At 36.4% G+C, this 20,259-nt stretch overlaps 1 protein-coding gene across 3 annotated transcripts in view; it reads right to left on the bottom strand.

The window, feature by feature from the left end:
- The window catches only part of LOC126763040 (phosphatidylinositol 4-kinase beta), a 146,653-nt gene that overhangs the window by 65,588 nt on the left and 60,806 nt on the right, over window positions 1-20,259 (bottom strand). The window contains exon 1 of one of the 3 annotated variants that reach the window (XM_050480210.1): window positions 14,902-14,965. The exons of the other annotated variants lie outside the window; for them this stretch is intronic. The gene's annotated coding sequence lies outside the window, so the exon portion shown is untranslated. Of the gene's footprint in view, window positions 1-14,901; window positions 14,966-20,259 lie in introns of those variants that run through there. 3 annotated transcript variants of the gene reach the window in all.

Here is a 20,259-nt window from a genome sequence, read left to right on the forward strand (position 1 = left end):
ATCATGGAAGGACTTACGCCTGAACAACGTTTACAAGTCGTTCAACTTTATTACAAAAATTCAAGTTCTGGAAGGAATGCATTTCGTGCGCTTGGCTCAACTTATGATCAACATAATCGACCTACTGAACGTACTATTCGCAACACCATCAACAGTCTTGAGACCCAGCATTCATTATTGGATAACATTCGATCGAATAGACCACGTCCAGCACGCAGTAAAGAAAATATAGCAGCCATAATTGAGAGTGTACACCGTGGAGAGTAGATTCGGCGCCGTTCGCAGCAACTCGAACTGACGCATGGAACGACTTGGCGCAGTTTACGTCGAGATTTTAAATTGAAAGCGTAGAAAATAAAGCTTGTGCAAGAACTGAACCCCCTCCAGCTTTTTAAGCGTAACCACTTTGCTCATGAGTTCTTGAAAAGATTCAAGAAGATCCGACGTTTTCGAATCAAATTTTGTTCAGCGGTGAGGTTCATTTCTGGCTCAATGGTTATGTAAACTACCAAAATTGCCGCATTTAGGACGAAGAGCAACCTGAAGAAATTCAAGACCTGTCATTTCATCCAGGAAAAGCAACGGTTTCGTGTGATTTTTGGGCCGGTGGAATTGTCGGTTCATATTTCTTCAAAAATGAAGCCGGTGAGAACGTAACCGTCAATGGCGTCCGCTATCAAGCCAAGATAACCGACTATTTAATGCTTTAAATTGAAGCTGATGCCTGATGTTTCAACATGACGGCTCCACTTCCTACACATCGCATCAATCAATGTATTTATTGAGAGAACATTTTGGTGAGCAGATAATTTCACGTTTTGTGTCGCTCGATTGGCCACCAAGATCATGTGATATCATAACGTTAGACTTTTCCCTGTGTGGATATGTAAAGTCCAAAGTCTATGCGGATAATCCCGCTTCGATTCAGGCCTTGCAGCAAAACATAACGCGTTGTCATTCGCCAGTTCAAATCGGAGCAATTTTAAATATGTAAAAGATCAAATCTACAGTCCAACTTTTTAATATATCGTTTTATATCGTGAGAAAATAATACAGCAGTATTTAAAACATAATGCCATCAGATATCACGACATGTAATCACATAATCGTATCGCATAATATGACTCGCAGCATGTCACATCAACAGATTATATGTATTTCATGAATAAAAAAAATTCACACCAAAATTTTCTGAAAACAATAAAAATGTATAATATAATATAAAAAAATCATAACTTATAATCTCTCATCACATGGTGATGTTCAATATCATATCACGTCGCATCATATGATGTTGCTTATTGAGTTATAGAAAAATATAAATTTTTCTGTTATTTTATATCACTCCAAATGCTAAACATATGTACAAAAAATATATATGTATGTACATAATTATTTATATCAACCAAGAACAGATCGCACAACACAATATCCAAAATGTCATACCAAACATCACCACATCAATGTCACGTCATGCGGGTGCAATATCAACGTTTCATGCTCAAAACAAGTTAAATCATATACAAATCCAACTCTGCTTTTTATAAAAGTACGGGACATCATGTCATGCTCATTATACGAGGTAACAACGTAAAAGCGGTAATACATTGAGGCATAATCAGTCGATAATTTAGTTTAGCTATTTTCTTTAATATGAAAAAGTCGGCAGAGTTAGCCAAAGAGTGTTATTGTCAAGGAAATATTAATACAAATATTTATTTCCGAAATACAAAAATATTTATTCTTACTTCGACGAGGCATGCCACAGGCGTAATTATTTACAAAGCATTCGAGCATAGCGTAGACAGCAAGTCTCCCAAAGCACTAAATATAAATACCATAAACATACATATGTATGTATAGGTGTAGGTGTGTGTGCGACATTTGCGCCATGGTTATTCTGATGTGACATTGCCGCTACTGCCGCTGCTGTTGCTGACTCATTGTCGCGCAATTTCGATGACAACTGCCGAAAGCCGTACAAACCGACATCATACATCTCTAAATACATATACATATGTATATGTATGTGTAGTAAATAAGCAATATAGAATATAAGCCGAAAGCAGACAGCAAGTCAAAATCCTACTGTTAGTCCATCGCATAGACAGACGGCAATCAGTTTGTTGGCTTATCGATCAGTGATTATACTATATGTGTAACTACATCGTATTATTTCGCAGACAGACAATTCCATCAGCCAACGGCGACGCCAAATCATCGTGTACGCTTGTGTAATAAAAGCGCTAACTTGATGATTAGGCGCTTAGAACAAACAGACGACAAGACGTAACTGGGGCGTCCTTGGTAATGCCGTTGCGAACGGTGAAGAGATAAAGCGAGCGAGCGCGAGTAACAAAGCACATCGATTGAAATGTGTCCAAGTACAAATTCAGCAAGTGCCACTAAGTGACGAACGAAAAAAAATCGTATGTAAATAGGTGTGGCGACAATGTTAATGAGACGCTAATTTCAGTCAACGATAATTTAATAAAAACAAATACGTGAAGGTGGTGGAGGTCCGTTAATATTTATTATTACTGGGATACATACATATATATTTTGACACTAATTGAGTCATTTGCGGTTGTATTTATGTTTCTTTATTATGTGATATTTTTATAATCGAATTCTATCAATTAGGCATTGCAGCGCGACCTATAACTCCCAATTTAAATTTTTGCGCTTTTGAAAAAATTCGAAACAGTAAAAAAATGTGGTACAAAAACTGTTTTTCTTTGGTAGTCCCAATTTTATGGAGAACAAAAATTTTCCAACTTTCCGTAGAAGTAGACATCGCGGCATTATTCTAGATTAATATATATATTTTTTGGTTTCAGATTGCTAGGAATATTGAAATTTGTTCATCAGCTTCTAAATTTTGAATTTTTTGAAAATTTTAACTTTTTTAGTTTTTGAAATTTTTCTGCATTCTTAAAATGCCAATAAGGTTCTATCGAGCGTATTGTGTGAAAGATTAAAGCCCAACGTCAACATATCGATTGAATCTTAACATTGTGGCTTCAGGCCTGGAAAATCAACAACTGACCAGATATTCACCATGCGTCAAATCATGGAAGAGACCCATTAAAACAGGATCGACACACACTACCTCTTCCTCGATTTCAAACCTGCTTTTGACAGCACGAAAAGGAGTTGCCTTTATGCCGCGATGTCTGAATTTGGTATCCTCGCAAAACTTATACGGCTTTGTAAACTGACGTTGATCAATACCAAAAGCTCCATCATGATCGGGAAGGACCTCTCCGGGCCGTTCGATACCCAACTAGGTTTCAGACAAGGCCAGTCCCTATCGTGTGACCTTTTCTATCTACTGCTGGACAAAATAATTCGAGCTGCAGAGCTGAATAGAGAAGACACGATATTTTATAAGAGTGTACAGCTACTGGCGTACGCCGATTGTTCTGTATTCTCCAGACTGGATAAGGAAGGGAAGCAAATGGGTCCGGTAGTGAACGAGGGCAAGACGAAAATCCAACACAGAATATCTCTTGCTAACAGGTGCTATTTTGGACTGAGTAGGCAATTGAGAAGTAAAGTCCTCTCTCGACGAACAAAAACAAAACTCTAAAAGTCTCTCATTATTTCCGTCCTGCTATGGTCTATGGTGCAGAGGCATGGACGATGACAACATCGGATGAGTCCACGTTACGAGTTTTCGAGAGAAAGGTTCTGCGGAAAATTTATAGTCCTTTGCAATTGGCCACGGTGAATATCGCATTCGATGGCACGATGAGCTGTATGAGATATACGATGACATTGACATAGTTCAGCGAATTAAAAGACAGCGGCTACGTCGGTTAGGTCATGTCGTCCGAATGGACGAAAACACTCCAGCTCTGAAAGTATTCGACGCAGTACCCGCCGGGGGAAGCAGAGGAAGAGGAAAACCTCAACTCCCTTAGAAAGATCAGGTGGAGAAGGACCCGGCTGGACTTGGTATCTCGAATTGGCAAATAAAGAGGAAAGCTTTAATAATATGCCCCTTAATGTAGGCAATACCAAAAACGTTTACCTCGCTTTTGTGGTTATGAATCACTAGGATTCTGCTGGCGGGTCAACTATGAATTGATATTGATTTCTAATACAATGTAATATCTACTTAATATACATATAATGTAGTATACATAATCTACTTTTTAGTCAGAATATTTGACAATCGGCGCGGGGCAGACGACCACCTTTTATATTTACTTCAGTCAGAGCTTTAACAAAATTGTTGATTGTCTTGTGATTTTGACTTAAAAGCACATTTTCTTAAAATAGTTTCCTTTTACTACTGTTGAAGTGTAGGGTCAAATATTTATATATATACAGAAATATCTTAAGATGTTGTATAAAATGTAGCAGCTGAACCAGAAGTGAGAAGGACAATCAAGGAACTGATTGCATTTCTAACTTTAGTAAAGTTGAAAATAAATTTACAACTATGATTTTACTTTGCAAACTCATGCTGCAGAAAATCGAGATTAAACAATAAATATAAATCACATTTCACAACCCGAGAAGATTTACCGACTGCGATACAGACAGCATTAATTTTTTTCTAATCTTCTCCATTTGTCCTGCCACCTGCAGCTGTCATATTTCAACTACTTCAGCTAACCCGCAAACCTTGCGAAAGCCAACCTTGACAATGTGGGAAAGTGAAGCTGTCGGACATCTGGCAAACTTTTGTTCATGTGGCAGGGTAATAAATTTTGAAAGTAATTTATACGAATGTGCGACTTTATTTACTTTTGCGACAGAATAAATTATATTTTTAAAGTTTGTCATATTTCTTAGATTTTTTTAAGTGCAACAATTCGCAAATATTGGACGCTGACGACGAGAAAGGTAAACACCGAACAGTGTAAAGTAAAATGGAAAGTAAACACCGAAAACACAAGAAAAAAATTGTGAATTTTTGCACGGAAACTTAATTTGCGATGCACGTTGTTGCCCACTCACAAAGAGACGCGTATGTATGTATGTATGTGTGTAGCGGCATTTATGGCAGCGCGACAAATTGAATTGGCGTGTGTGTGTGTGTGTGAAAACGGGGGTGTTTCTGTTGTTGTCATTGTAGGCCGCAAGGTAAAGGCGAGTACATTGTCCCTGTTCCATAATTGGGGTCACATAAATAAGATATGAAAGGCTAGGCTAATAAGCGGCGTGGGTAAACAATAAAAGGAATGTGTGCGCTCGCTGTCGACGCCGCGAAGTCAAAGATTTGTGTGAACAATGCGAACTTGTGCCGGTGCGCAAGGCTAATGAGCGGCATACATACATACATGCATACATGAATGTTGTTTAGTGAATGATTTTTTTTTTTATTTTTAAATTAATATTTTTATAATTATATAAAAACAAAGCATAATAAAAATATGTCACACAGAAAATATTTAAATAATTTAGTCAACAAAAAACAGGCTATTGAGAATAAATTTATTGTGTACAGGGTGCGACACATTAATAGCATCGGCTAAAAAGTAAAAAAAAAAACAAAAAAAACTATTTTAAATGAAAGCAAGGTTTTCGCATTTATTCTCGCTAAGTACATACATGCACCACATGTGCATACATTACTGATTAGTGTATGTATGTATGTATTCCCGCACGCTTTTCCTATATTTTTCGGTATCGTTATTATCACTTCACGCATTCAATTTATTTTCCATAATGGAAGTCAATGATATCAATTAATTTTAATTAAACGAGCTGCACAAGCTTACAAATATGTGTGTAAGTATGTGTGCACATGCATATTCGCGAGCTTGTAGAGCGTGTGTGTTAAATATGATTGTGTGTATATTAGGGTGTTCCATTTTTACGCTTTAATTTTTCAACTCTGCTATCTGCAAAACTATTTTATAAAAAATAAAAAAATCCGATTAAAGATTTTAAGGGGGTAATCTGGTTTAGAAATTCAAAAAAATCGTTTTTTTTGCATATTTTTTTTAGTATATCCCTTCAAGAAAATGTCCCTAAGAGGATTTTTCGAAATTCAAATTATTTTCCGAGTTACAGCTCATTTTGTGACTCCGACTCCGACTGCGCGCGACTAGTTCTCAAACTTTAAACTCATTTTTCTCATAACTACTTTTCTAGAAGCGGTGTGCATGATACCTCAAGTTCTACTCAACCGATTCACATGAAATTTTAAACAGAGCTTTCTTATACATTCTAGTATCGCACTACGAAGAGCTTTCGAAAGAATTTTTAAAAAATTCCGAACCACAAAAAAACGAAAAATACGAAACTTCTTTTTAAACCTCCATCATTTTGTAAAAGAAAAAAAAATTTTCAAAAGCGTTTCGTAGTGCGATACATATGCATAGTACACTTTTACTCTTCACTGATTTCGCATAAATTTTCATTTTAGGTCATGGAAAGGATTTATATCCTGCACACCAGGACAAGCCATTGTTTCGTCAGTCTCTACTTCGCCGACCTGCAGTTTTTTTTTAATTTAATTTTTTTTTCTTATATTATTTATGTTATATGGCAAACGCGTGTATAGCTTTAGTTGTGCATAATTTAAAAAAATATTGCCTAAAAATGAACCACCCTAGTGTATGTACTTCAAATAGAACTTTTTCTATATTTATGACCGATATAAACAAATGGGCGTTTTCGTAATCGAAAAAGTATTTTCGTATTTTGTCAATATACATACATATGTACATATGTCGTTGCAGTCGTAAATCTACAGTGCTACCCATCACTTTTTGTCATACCATATATTGTTCGAAAGGTGAGATTTTAAGCTTCAATTAACTAAAATTAAATTCGAGGAAGCTGAAAAAAAGTTACAGCTGTTCAAAACTGAGTGAAAATAATGAAGAAATTCGCTATATTTTGAAATTTTTGTATAAAAACCGCAAGAATGCCACGCAAGCCACCAATGAAATTTGTAAAGTGTACGGAGACGATGCTGTATCAGTTCATGTAACACAACAATGGTTCGGTGGTTTCCGCTCTGGAAATTTCGATTTACCCTGACGAAAGTTTTACACTGATGGAATAATATCTCTAGCGAAAAAATGGCAAAAAGTGATCGACCATATTTGTTTATTTATTTATTATTATATATATAAAAAAAAATAAGTTAAAATTTGATTTGAAATACGAAAAGACTTTTTCGACTATCCCATATATTCCGAAAAATTATTTACAACAAAAAGCCATCTGCATAGTAACTTGCCAGTCAAAAATTGAAAAATGTCAACACTCAAATGTCGATGACATAATTTATCAATTCACCGTCACGCAGAGCACCTGGATATAAACTGAGTGAAGTGTAGGTATTTGCGTGTGCCACTTGTGGCATTGACCTCAAAAGCGTTGAATTTCACATTATTCTAATATTTGTCTACTTGAAAATTATTGACTTTTTGAAAATACAAATTCTGATTATTCTGAGTATATAACCTTGACATAATTCGAATAGTGCTCCTTATTGACTTTGATGTCTGGGTATGTGAGACTACTAGTACAATAACCTTCAAAAGTAAGTGAAATATTACGAAAAGTTTCTTTGGAATTTGTTCATTAAATATGCAAAACTGAAATGTAATCAAAACAAACTCACTTGAGATATGTCAGTATTGATTATTTTTATTTAGAAATAGTAAGTCTGTATTTTGTTTATACGCCGGCACAGCGGGATTGACTGCAAACCACGCGCATAAATATTAAAATAAATTCATAAATCCACAAAGCACACACACATTTGTACTCATGGCTGTTTGCAAGTATTTTCATTTGGCATCAAGGTCAGCGACGCAAACGGACAGAGAAGGAAATTCTTGTCAATAGAAGCATAAATAGTTTTGATGGTGAAACACATTTTACAGCTAGACGAAACGAAATAGTATAATTATTTGTACGAAAGAATTTTTTAATTATTTCCACCGGCATTTATTCGCACCAGCAGCTCACTTATCTGGCGGTTTCTCAGTTCGCGAAGAAGTTTGTACTTTTATGTATGAACATACATTTCCCTCGTCAATTAACAGAAATATGCACAAATACACTGACACACATACATACTTACGTACGTATGTCGCAACATAATTCTTCACGTTCTTCGCATTCTTTGCCAAGATGTTCGCATTGCCGAGTGTAATAAAACACGAGCGATGCTTCAATCGACACGTGTTGCTATTTAGAAATTAAAACAAATTAAAAAACAACAACAAAAAATCAGAGTAAAAAAATTGCGAAAGAAAGCCAAACGACTCTGAGCGAGATAGGTAAACTTATGAAAGTTTTAGTAATAACTGAAGCTCTCGATATGCAGTTCTATTGCATACTTTGTAGGATTGTGTTACGAAAATAAAAAAATATAAAATAAAAAAAAAAAATCCTTCTAGTAAAAGTCCAACGTATATAGCGTTAGGTTAGGTTACATGACAGGGTTAACCCATGCACCAAAATCAACGCAGGATCTCACTTGGTCAGCTGTGAACGCTGGTCCCCTGTGATTTTCAAAACTCTTGAATAAGGATCACCAGTCCCTTACTAATCGACGAAGAGCTTTGAACATTGTGTGATAAAAGCTGAACAATTGAGAATAAATTATTTAGAGGATTGCACTTTGGATTCTTCTATATTGATTTGGCGATTTGTGTCCGACAAGATACATATCTTACTTTACTGCATGTGATCTGAGAGCAGTCAGATCGTTTACCATGGCGGCGAGTTAAGAGAAAGTAGTTCAGTAGACCGCTTGCGTTCCACCTTGAGCCTGAAAGATCTCGCAGCCGCACAAGTTTTGGTTGTTGATGTGCGCTTGTCAAGCTCAGCAGATATCCAACGCTAGATCGGAGGACAGCGGAATACCGACTCGTTGCCAACCTGATGGTTGGAGCGTCTCATCTCCAGCAAGCTCATCGGCTTTGCATTTTCCAGCTATTCCACTGTGACCCGCCATTCAAACAAGTCTGATAAGAACGTTGCTTGATGCTATTCTTTAAGAAGCTTAACACTCCTTGACAAGCACTGTTAGCAAGCTCAAGGCCAGCAAAAAGAGCTTTGCCATTCGAGTAAATGCACACCTCTCTGAAGGAAATTGCATTTCGGAGCAGTATATGTACTGCTACCTTGATCGCAGCCACTTTCACTTGAATACACTGCATCAGTCTGGTAGCCAGAAGCTAGAGTTGATGGAGAGCTCGTGACAGACGACTTTACTCCCCCACCTTTCACCTCAACTGTGACCCAAGAGTGAAAAATCTCACTGCAGCTCTTCTGCAGCGGCTACCGTTAAAGTTTTATTTTTCCTACAGGGTTTGTAAGAAATAAATACATACATATGCATATGTGTATCTGCAAATTTACGATTGTCTGAGCGGCAATAATTTCGCTTCAATTTCATATATTTTAAATATATATACTTAGAAATGTATGTATGTATGTATTTATATATGGCGGTCAAATTCAAGACCAGCATATGCCCGATAAAAAGCTGCCTCCTGCTGTGCTCCCATTTCTATTCCTATGCTTTCAAAAATCTCGCTCGTTATCTGCTACATTTTTTTGTATCAACAAATGGACATACATACATATGTACATGTACGAGTATATACTTATATTCCTTACATATGTAAAATGCTTTGCTACACTCGTGGCATAGCTTAAATACACTAAAATTGAGTGCTTCCAATTAAGTTTTTTCGCAAATGAAATAAAACGAAATCGTGGGCACAAGACAGTATTTTGCTTTTTTAAGTGGAAAGAAATATTTGCAATCATTGCTGTCTGGCTATTTCAGCAGCAAAGCCCGCTGTGGTAGCAATTGTATAATCTTTCCATTTATGCTGCAAGAATATCTGCTATATTAATCATCTGCACATCTTCCGCATAGCAACACGTGCTGGCGGGCCGAACAACTCTACTTACGCTTGTGCCCATTTGACGCGAATCTCTAAGTAATTTCATTATATCTATTTGATTTTGGCTCTGGCCAGTGCCAATTGACCCCTGACGCTGTTAGTTTTGGCGCCAATACTCTGAGCATTCCGCCAGTTCCCCGAGCTGTGCTACACAGTTTCATTGTGAAGAAAGCACGCATTTGAACATATAGGTCGAAACACAAAAAACATAGACTACGAAACAGTTCAAAGAAATTTTAGTGCCGCATAGATCAAAAAGCAATTAGTTTGACATTGGTCGGCAGTTTGCGGCTGATGAATCAACCTCATAATTATATCCGCTAGTATGAGTCAAACACTTAAAGGTTACTTTCAATTCAACTCTCTTCCGTTTCAGTCTCTCGATAAGCGGTTATTTGTTTAAATTAATTACACGCGCCAGTTTGCGTCTTGAGTGTGTGATTAATTTCAATTGGCTTTGCATTGGCTCGGCTATTTTTAGAAGTGTCTCTGCGTCGCTAATTTCTTTCCAACCACTTGTTGAATATGTTGAGTGAAACGCTGCAATTTTATTGAGATCATGAGAAATGCAGAGGTTTCATGCTAAAATTACCAAGTTTATCAAGTTTATCTTAGCATGAAGCCTCTTTTTAGACTTTTTAACACCTTCATCTACTATTCAGTCTGCCGGAGCACTGCCAGAACTGGAATGGGTATGTTCCAATCATGTCTAATTCCGCAGAAATCGATTCATTGATAAAGAAAAATGTGCAAAAAACACTCTCTTAAATAATGCGACCTTAAAATCTCTTCCAGGAAACTTTGATATATGGCAATAGACAAGCTTCTTTTCTTCAATAGGTTAGAATCTGGCAATATTCTGCAACATGCTTCCAATAACCCGTACACTTACTGTTATATCCCATTTAATTTCTTTTAATAAGAATAAGTATGAAAAAACTTCCACAGAAAAGAACACTTTCGGCAACAAAAAACCGCTTCGAACAACAAAGACAAATGTACAAATTCTTAAAACGAGGTTGAACTTTTTTGAAGCACCTTACTATTGGTCCTTTCGTATTTTGTCATTGTTGTCGTTGCAGACGTATATCTCCAGTGTTACCAGTCACATTATGGCACATCATATAGTGTTGGAAAGGTGAGATTTTAAGCTTCATTTAGCCAAAAAAAATCATCAAATTCGAGAAAGTTGAAAAAAAGTTACAGCCGTTTAAAATTGAGTGAAAATAATGAAATTCACAATATTTTGAAATTTTTTTATAAAAAAGCCACCCACGAAATTTATGAAGTTTACGGAAACAATGGCTCGCTTTTGTTCTGGAAATTTTGATTTACATTGATGGAATAATGTCTCTAGCGGAAAAATGGCAAAAAGTGGTCGACCAAAATGGTACATATTTGTTGTTTATTAGTACAAATAGAAAAAAAAAAACAAGAAAAAACGTTAACTTCGGATGCACCGAATCTAATATACCCGTCACAGGCGCATTTCTTTTAGTAACTATGTGTTCAGTTTGTATGGAAGCTATATGCTATAGTTAACCGATCTGACCAATTTCTTCGGATATTACATTGTTGCCTTAGAAAATAATATATACCAAATTTGGTGAAGATACATTGTCAAATGTGAAAGTTTTCCATACAAGAACTTGATTCCGATCGTTCATTTTATATGGCAGCCATATGTTATAGTGTTCCGATATCGGCCGTTCCGACTGAGCAGCTTCTTGAAGAGAAAATGACGTTTGCAAAATTTCAAAGGATATCTTAAAAACTGAGGGACTAGTTCGTATATATGTATACAAAAAGACAGACAGACGGACATGGCTAAATCGACTCAGCTCGACATACTGATCATTTATACATACATATATATACTTTATAGGGTCTCCGACGATTCCTTCTGGGTGTTACAAACTTCGTGACAAACTTAATATACCCTGTTTAGGGTATAATAAGTTGAAGTTTGAATAGAAATACGAATATACTTTTTCGACCACCCAATATGTACCCTAAGATGTGAATACAGTTCAAATTTTCATTATCACTCTTTCCCATTTTTTTCCAAACCAATATTTTTCTAAACCACTTACAATTTACGACTTTCTGAGTGCAATGTTTCTGTCCAAATATAATGACAATAATAAAGCAACAACTGGTCAATAAAAATATACTCAATTTGGTCGTAAAATCCGGTCACAGTGTATTTAATGTGCTTAATGAACGCGAAGAAATCGATTGAGACATAATTAGGTCGAACGACTCGCATATAAGTGCTATGAATAGGTCGCGGTTATATAAAAAACAGTTCGTCTAAAATAATGTGAATATATTTATATGTGTTTGTATGTGCATGTGCCTGCTAAAAATATAGAAATTGTGCACGCATAAAATTATAAATAGAAACAGCGCCGCAAAAATAATCGACCGCGAAATGCCCGTGCGCTTGACAATATCCACCGCACAAACAGCAAATGTGCGTGTGTTTACAGTTGGCGCGGCAGGAAGCCGTGACGTATGAGTGACATAAAAGCGTGCAGTGGCAGCAGCACTTTATGGCAGCAGAGAGCGAGGGAGAAACGCAAACACTCAACGTCTTCTTCGTGCCTTTTCGCAAGTTGCAAGCAAACGCAACGAATATGCCGGTGCATTGAACCCGCAATAATGAGCATTGATTACCAAAGCTGCTGCTTCATTTAAGTGGCATTTTTCAACAATTTCATTTTTTTTGCGCGCGCAAATCCAAAAGCTCATCGCATGCTCACAAAGCTTGTGAAATTTATGAATTCAGTAGTAAAAATTTGCATAATCCACATTTAAGTTGCCCAAGTTGAGCGCACAACGAAAAAACCTTGACCTCCTTTCGCTTGCACCCCAATCCGGCAGCGCTGTGCAATGAACCTGCTCAAATTGGCCGGGTGTCGGTCGACTGCATCCCACCATTGCACACGGCTGCACTGTAAACGGCGTTGCCGTTCGTCCAATGTGGTCGTGTGTCGCCACCGGAACGAGGTGGTGTGGGTGGTTGGCCGTCGTTAACGTTTGCATCGCTATGCCAACCACTCGAGCGGTTCATATGCCACTCTAACGGCATTACATGCATTCGCCTGAGTGTAAAGTGGCTTTATTGATTTTTTTGTTTCTGTTTCTGTTTTGCTTTTCGCTTGCTGGCACAGGCCGTTATTGTTGCTGTTGAGCTGCTGGAATTTAGTGGAAAATTGTGTGCGCTTGGCCGGATATTTTTCAGCGCTGATGAAAGTAAGTGAAAACGGCGGAAAACGCGCCAAAGGCGTCGCGAGCTTATACGTGCCGTAAACGAGTTGGAGGCAATTGGTTTTAGCGGCATGCGTTAACTTTGTCTTAGCAATTTGCTTAAAGCGTGGGAAAATTCTTGATTTTCCTTAAATGCGGTAATTTCCGTGAACCCATTTGAGAGGGGACAATCTGGCAATAACATTGCGGCATTGAATGCATTGAAGCAGCAGTTGTGCTTCACTCATGTTAAGAAAAAACTGAATGATTCAATAGGCCATTAAAATATTCTAACTTTTGCTCAAAAATATTTTATGTATGAATTTGGACATAAAAAAAAGAAAACAATAGTATATAAATATTCAAACTAGAAAAAACACAGTAAATGTGCTTCAATTAGAAATATTTTTGCGTTGTGGGATTACGCCAACATTCCAGCTGCAATCACAAACAATTATCAGCGAGTAATTTAAATACCACAAATCACGTTTGCATACTTGGAATTCCAGACAACACACGTTTCAGCGCACGTTGGTTACGATTTGGTTAACACGAATTCATAAGCAAATGTTTACTTATGATTGAATAAGCGCGAGAAAACCAAATGGGAATGCAATTAATTATAATTGCAAAATTAATAGAAAATATGTAATCATAGGCATAACACCGCAACATTAAGCGAGTAGATTTTCATAGCAGACGATTTTTTGCATTCTAGAAATATTATTAAGAAGATATAAGCTTGTGTAGAGGTAGAGGCTTTTGTGACAAAAAGACACTCGCAAACTGTTAATAAAGTCCGCGGGTAAATGATATTTCAAAAAAATGTGTTTTGCTAGGTTGGTAGGTCTGTCCTTAATTACTTTGACAAAATAAGCCGAACAAAGAATTTGTCTCAAATTTTGTATTTCTAACCAAATGTTGTGTGCGGAATCTTAGTAAATGTTGGAAAAGGCTCACGGTAATTCTGTTTTATCAAAAACCTAAGCCTATGAGCCTTCAAAGACGGTCAAGAGATCGTTTTGAACGACCTTCGACCTCTTTAACTTTAACTGATGAAAATATTACAAAAGGGTCTTAGAGAGTAAGCAAGACAGTACGACATCTCTCGCGAGTTCGTTCGAATGATTTTGGTAGATATTTAGGGTATGAAACGCGTTCTTGCTCGACTCGTCCCGATAAAGCTGAATTTTTTTCAAAAAGAGTACCGTAAACAGGCCTCTTTGGACATGCATTGTGCGAATTCCGATCCCACATTCATGGAGACCATTATAACTGCCGAGGAGACATGAATTTCTGAGTCTGACGTGCAAACAAGTCAACATTCATCGGAATGGAGGGGACAAAACGAGCCGAAACAAAAAAAAAAAAAAAAAAACACGCCAAATCGAGGTGATGCTCATTGTTTTTTTTTCGATATTCGTGGTTTGGTACATCATGGATTTGTTCCGGAAGGAACGGATGGTCAATAAGTTCTCTTTGTCGGTATTGAAGCGTTAGCGTGAGAACATCCGTCGAAAGCGGCGGGAATTGTGAAAGAACAATTAATTTATTTTTGCACGATGATAATGCACCAACGCAGCGAGCCACTATTGAGCAGAATTTAAAGCCAAAAATGCAATGAATACTATTGACTAACCATCGCATTCACCAGATTTGGCTCCGCGTGATTTGTTTTTTTTTTTTTTGTTTCTAAAGTGAAATTGCCGCTCCGTGGATATTTCGTTTTCAGTACTTTTGCAGGACTTACACTTTTTCATTTGTATATCCTTGTAAGTTTGTCGATTTGTTCACTTAGACTCTTCAAAATGTTTATTATGTACCTGAAATAGAAGAAAACAATAAAAGTTATAATTTTATTACTATATTTAAGAAGTTATATTTGATTTACAATTTATTTTTTTAAATTTTTTAATCCAGTTGCCATAAATATTTTTATCAACTCTAAATTAGTTCATAAAATTATTTTTTCTTGAATTATTTTTGCTTATAAACTTATAAAATATTAAAATAATATTATATGAATATATCCGATATTACCTCAAGCCATTTCATATTTTCTTTTAAACAAATTTAATAATTTAAAAAATAAGCCAATAATTTCAACTATTTTTCCTAAAAATAAAAAAAATATTCATTCGATTCATCACTTTGAAAATTATTTAAATTTTTATTTTAATATCCATAAATATTTTTTTATCAGCCGATTAAAAGCATGGCAGCAGATAAAAAGCGTTTTTTCTTTTGGGTAAATTACAAAAAAATCAAAATTTTGTGCAACTAATGACTAAGCATGATAAGAATAAGAAGATAAGCAGCATTTTAGTGCACTTCAACAAATTCTTACACACATACATATGTACGTACTTACGACTATAAGTGACTATCACATATGGAAATATTATATGGCACATGAACATATGTCTGTAGAAGGCAAGGCATCAAATTTCAATGCTGGAGTCGTTTACAGATTTGGACATTTTGCTTAAGTGGCAGGAAAGAAATATCAAAAAAAAAATACAGTAATGCGATAAAGCAGGAAAAATATGACAGGAGTAAGTGATATGCTTAAGGGTGTGATACGGATATCTGCGTCCAACGTCATAATATCGTGGGAACATATTTTCATCTGCAAAGTGTAGTGACTTCTTTTGAAGAGCCGAAAAGAGTAAACATGAACATTATCTGATTAAAGTTTACTTCAGAAGCAACCGATTCGTTTGGCAAAAAAAAAAAAATTTTTCTGGTTGAAGACTGTCGGTAATGTTTTTAATACTTCAATTTACAATTTTGCAAAAAAAATACCAACAACAAACAAAATTTACAACAAAAATATTTTTTGAAATATTTATATTTTTCAGCCTGCTTCTACTCAGTATGTCTTCACTAACATCTCGAGATAACTCATTCTTTAGTCATAACGCCTATAATGTTTTACACAAGGATTTAGTCAGATGTAAGATGGGAACTTAGTATCCGTCCCCATACCAACTGTGGAATTTACAGTAATTACATTTGTAATTACCTTGATTGCACTACAAATCGTGTTTACCTTTGACGCATTATCAGAGGCAGCAAATTACAACAGTGCACCACATAAGCAAAAGAAGGAAACAATAACAACATTTTCATTCATAAGTGCAAGGAAATTAACAAACAACAGAATACAGAAACAGAAACAGAAATATGAGTCAGATCATCGACACAAAAATTAGCACTGACTCATAATGATAGCATTTGCACTTTCGAATGAGTGCTTACATACAGATAAACATATGTATGTATAAGCAAAATGTGCTAAAGATTAATATAAACAATTTTTTTTCAATATCTCCCATTGAAGTCAGATTAAGTATGACATGGCGATAGTGAAATATTTAGGGAAAACACCACAACAACAAACACATGTGGGACGAGGACATAAAAATAGCACAAAAAATAAAATAAATTGCAAAGACAAAAAGCCCCAGCAATTGATAATTTTCTTTTGATTCCAAGGTAAGCCGCTGCCTGAAACCGTTAAGTCAGCGGGCGCACGATTTTTTATGCAAACATATTTATAATTTATAGTATTTTATATTAATGAATTTTGTTTCATTTTTATCTCCACACACACACATGTGCTTGTTCTATGTATGTGTACGTGGTGACAACACAAGGCGATTACTTTTCCGTCGCTTCAACTGGAGTCAGATTATATAATCGAGATTGTTGTTGTGCACCGGCAGCGGAAATGTCCGAAAACAAAACAAAGCAAATCACGTTACACCAGCCGCGTTCGGACACACTCGGTGACAGTAATCGTGAATGCAAACAATGCGACACAACGTCATTACTAATTGAATTAGGTGGAAGTAATGAAGACATAACAGCTGGCGAAATCCAATTAATTTCGTCGGTGGTCGGTCAATGTGACCGTGAAAAATGCTGGTTTCATGTTTTTTGTGTGTTTGGTGGTCTTAAATCAAGTTGTCTTACATGCATTGTATTGTTTCTTTTCCTTTTAGCAGGCAGCAGGGCCAGCAGTGACACTTTGAGACGACAAAAGAGACGATTGTGCCCGCAGCTACTGTCTGCTTGACTTTCGCGTATATTTTGTTTAATATATGTAAGGATTGAAGGCATCCGATTAAGCAGTAACAATATGCCAATAACGGTAAGGCGTGACGTGACACTTGACAGTATTTTGGATTCACTAAACACAATCACAGAATTGCCAATCTTTTTTAGACCTCTTCCGCTAAAATGTTTAAGCAATAAAGTTGTTTTCTGAGGCAATGAAGTGGTTTGAAGTGGAGAAACAGTTAGAAATAGAACTATTCGAAACAGTCGAAATGACCCTTTCAAACTAGAAATTTTACTTAAGTTGTAGCGCGCGAACATTGCTTTTTTAGAAATTGGTCGTAACAAATAGACTGCGTAGATAAGGATTTAGAGTTGTACAAAAGTAGAAAGTAATCGTTTCTGAACCAAAAGCAATTCAAGAAGTTAACGAACGGAAAAGATTATTTTGGAAGAAAATCCTGGAACAATTAGGATTATTCTTTTTCGAAAGATTTTGGTGGTTATTTTGGATATGAAACGCGTTCTTGCTCGACTCGTCCCGATAAAGCTGAATTTTTTTTTTAAAAAGAGTACCGTAAACAGGTCTCTTTGAACATGCTTGATCGTGTGAATTCCGATCGCACATTCATGGATAGCATTATAACTGCCGATGAGACATGGGTTTATGAGTTTGACATGCAAATAAGTCAACAATCATCGGAATGGAACCCGTTTTCAGTCGCTTGGAGAGATAAAACACAATTCGATCAAGGAGCTGAAGGCCATCCCAATTATGGGAAGTGTTACTGGAAACATGGTTGGCATAAGTGTATTACATCTGGTGGGGATTACTTTGAAGACGACAAAATATATGAATAATTAAATATTTTGCATTTTATGTACCAGTTCCGGGTAAGTTGGTCAATAAAGTATCAATCCAAAATCGGAATCAAATTGAGATGAGATTTTTGATCCAGGAACTTTACAGAATTATTGTTATGATCATACACTGGGTAATCAAAAACTCTAAAATACTTGACTTTGTGGAAACTCTTTAATCTCTCATTCATTATGGCAGTACAATGACAGGTTTGACGGTTGGAGAGCTAAAACAACAAAAATAGTTACATCTTTATATCTTCTTTAAAAGCTATAAAAGTATACTCAGCACAGACATGGTTCTCGCCGCCGGCGGTCATACGAAAATGATAAATGCGCGACATTAATCTGAAAACTAGGCGCGTAAAGTTCGAAACCAAATCTCCAACGCTTTATTTTTGGAAACGCAAAAGGGAAGTAAATCAACTCAAATTAGGAGACAACACATGAGAAATGACTCCAGACAAGATGTGTGGCAGACGAGCACCAAAACTAGTTGTGAAGCGGCAAAGTTGTGAGGGGATAGACCACCAAAAAAGGAACAAAAAATCGGAAAAAGTTGAAACAGCAGAAAAAGTCGCATCAACTCTGCGACAGATGGGCAGAAATGAAATGAGCAATCAAATCACGTGCTGAATCATGAAAAACACTTCATTAGAGCTGACAGGGGGACGACAGCGGCGGCGAGGCGTTGGCGACTCTATAGTTGGGGGTCTTTTTACGCATAAGTGAATTTTAATGAATACTATAACACATTGTCGTCTGTATGTTGGTGCATTTGTAATGTAGCATGTGTGTGTGTGTGTGATTAGTCTGGCTGTCTGTTGGCTTTTACAGCATGTGCAGCTTTGTCATGTATGTAAGTATGCATGTACATATGTATGTGAGTAAATGTGCTTGTTCGTGGGCGCGTCGAAGCAGAACTTTCGAAACGGATGCTGCTGGCGTTTGTTGCCGTCGCCTATGGATGGAGATATCAGCATGTTGGCCACTTTGAGGCGCACCACAAATTGGCTGTTAGGCATAGATTGCAACGCACACTCACACAGCTGTAAAATTTATAAATGAGTTGTATGTAAATATGTAGTCGGTTAGTTGTGGTTCTACGCCATTCTAACAGAAAAACATTCTCTAGACCATTCACTATTTTGTTTTTATTGGTACTCAGCCGCTGGTTTGATGTGGGTTTGTTGTGGTTGCTTTGATCCCGCAACAAATGTTTGGCAATCAATCAAGTGCTGCAACATGGAGGCGGGAAAAAATAAAATTGGAAAAAATTATAGGCAAATCAGCAAAGTTTCTGTATTTTTTATCTAAAATATCTATGAATTCCAGATGAGGGTACCTTTTATAACCTCAGGGTTGTATTTTTTGTTTCTGCAAAGTTTCTTTGACTATTTGTGTACAATCGTACTTTTCTACCAGAATATCAGTGATTCCAATCTCTGTAGTAGTAAAGTGGTAATTTCTCATCTGATATCGCTTAAGTTTACTTTGATTATAATTAAACATGTTTCGAATATATTACATGTTTAATGTCGATTATTCAAAATAACTCGACTACAGCGCCATCTGGCGAAGTTAAACTTTACAGAAGTAATCTCGAGTTTCCATAAAAAATTAACAAAATGAATTCGGTAGTTTGGAGACTACTATGTATCCCAAAACATACAGCGCCGACGCAGAAGGAGCTTAAATTGAAAGTTTTAAAGAATTGTAACGATTGGTTCAAATAAAATTTTTTAAGTCGACTCAGTTCTATAACTTTCCGGACAAACCCTGTAAGTTCGAGTATTGAAGTTTTCAAATGTCTCCTTGCGACTTCTCGTCAAGGTCATGATGTGAACTTGGGAATATTTAAAGAACTATTACGATATTCTCTAGTCATTCGAAGTGGAGGGCGGCATCTTCTTTCTCTCGAGTTTTATTTTCCCACTTGTTTCCAACGTCGTCTTTTTGTTGAAAATTAGAATTTAATGGACAGCATTTAAAAATCACAATTGCAATATTCTTATGCATCGCCAGGTTCGGTGCAAAAATTAAGTGTTGCAAAGAAGTTTTAGAAAAACACAAAATTTGTGGCTGGAGCTCAGCTACAAATAAGTATGGGAAACCGCAATATGAAATAAAAGGGGAAATACTGGGAACAATGTGAACAAGCAAACAAGGAGCTATGGAGCCACAC

The sequence above is a fragment of the Bactrocera neohumeralis genome, chromosome 6, assembly GCF_024586455.1.
Source record: "Bactrocera neohumeralis isolate Rockhampton chromosome 6, APGP_CSIRO_Bneo_wtdbg2-racon-allhic-juicebox.fasta_v2, whole genome shotgun sequence".
Classification (NCBI taxonomy): Eukaryota; Metazoa; Arthropoda; class Insecta; order Diptera; family Tephritidae; genus Bactrocera; species Bactrocera neohumeralis.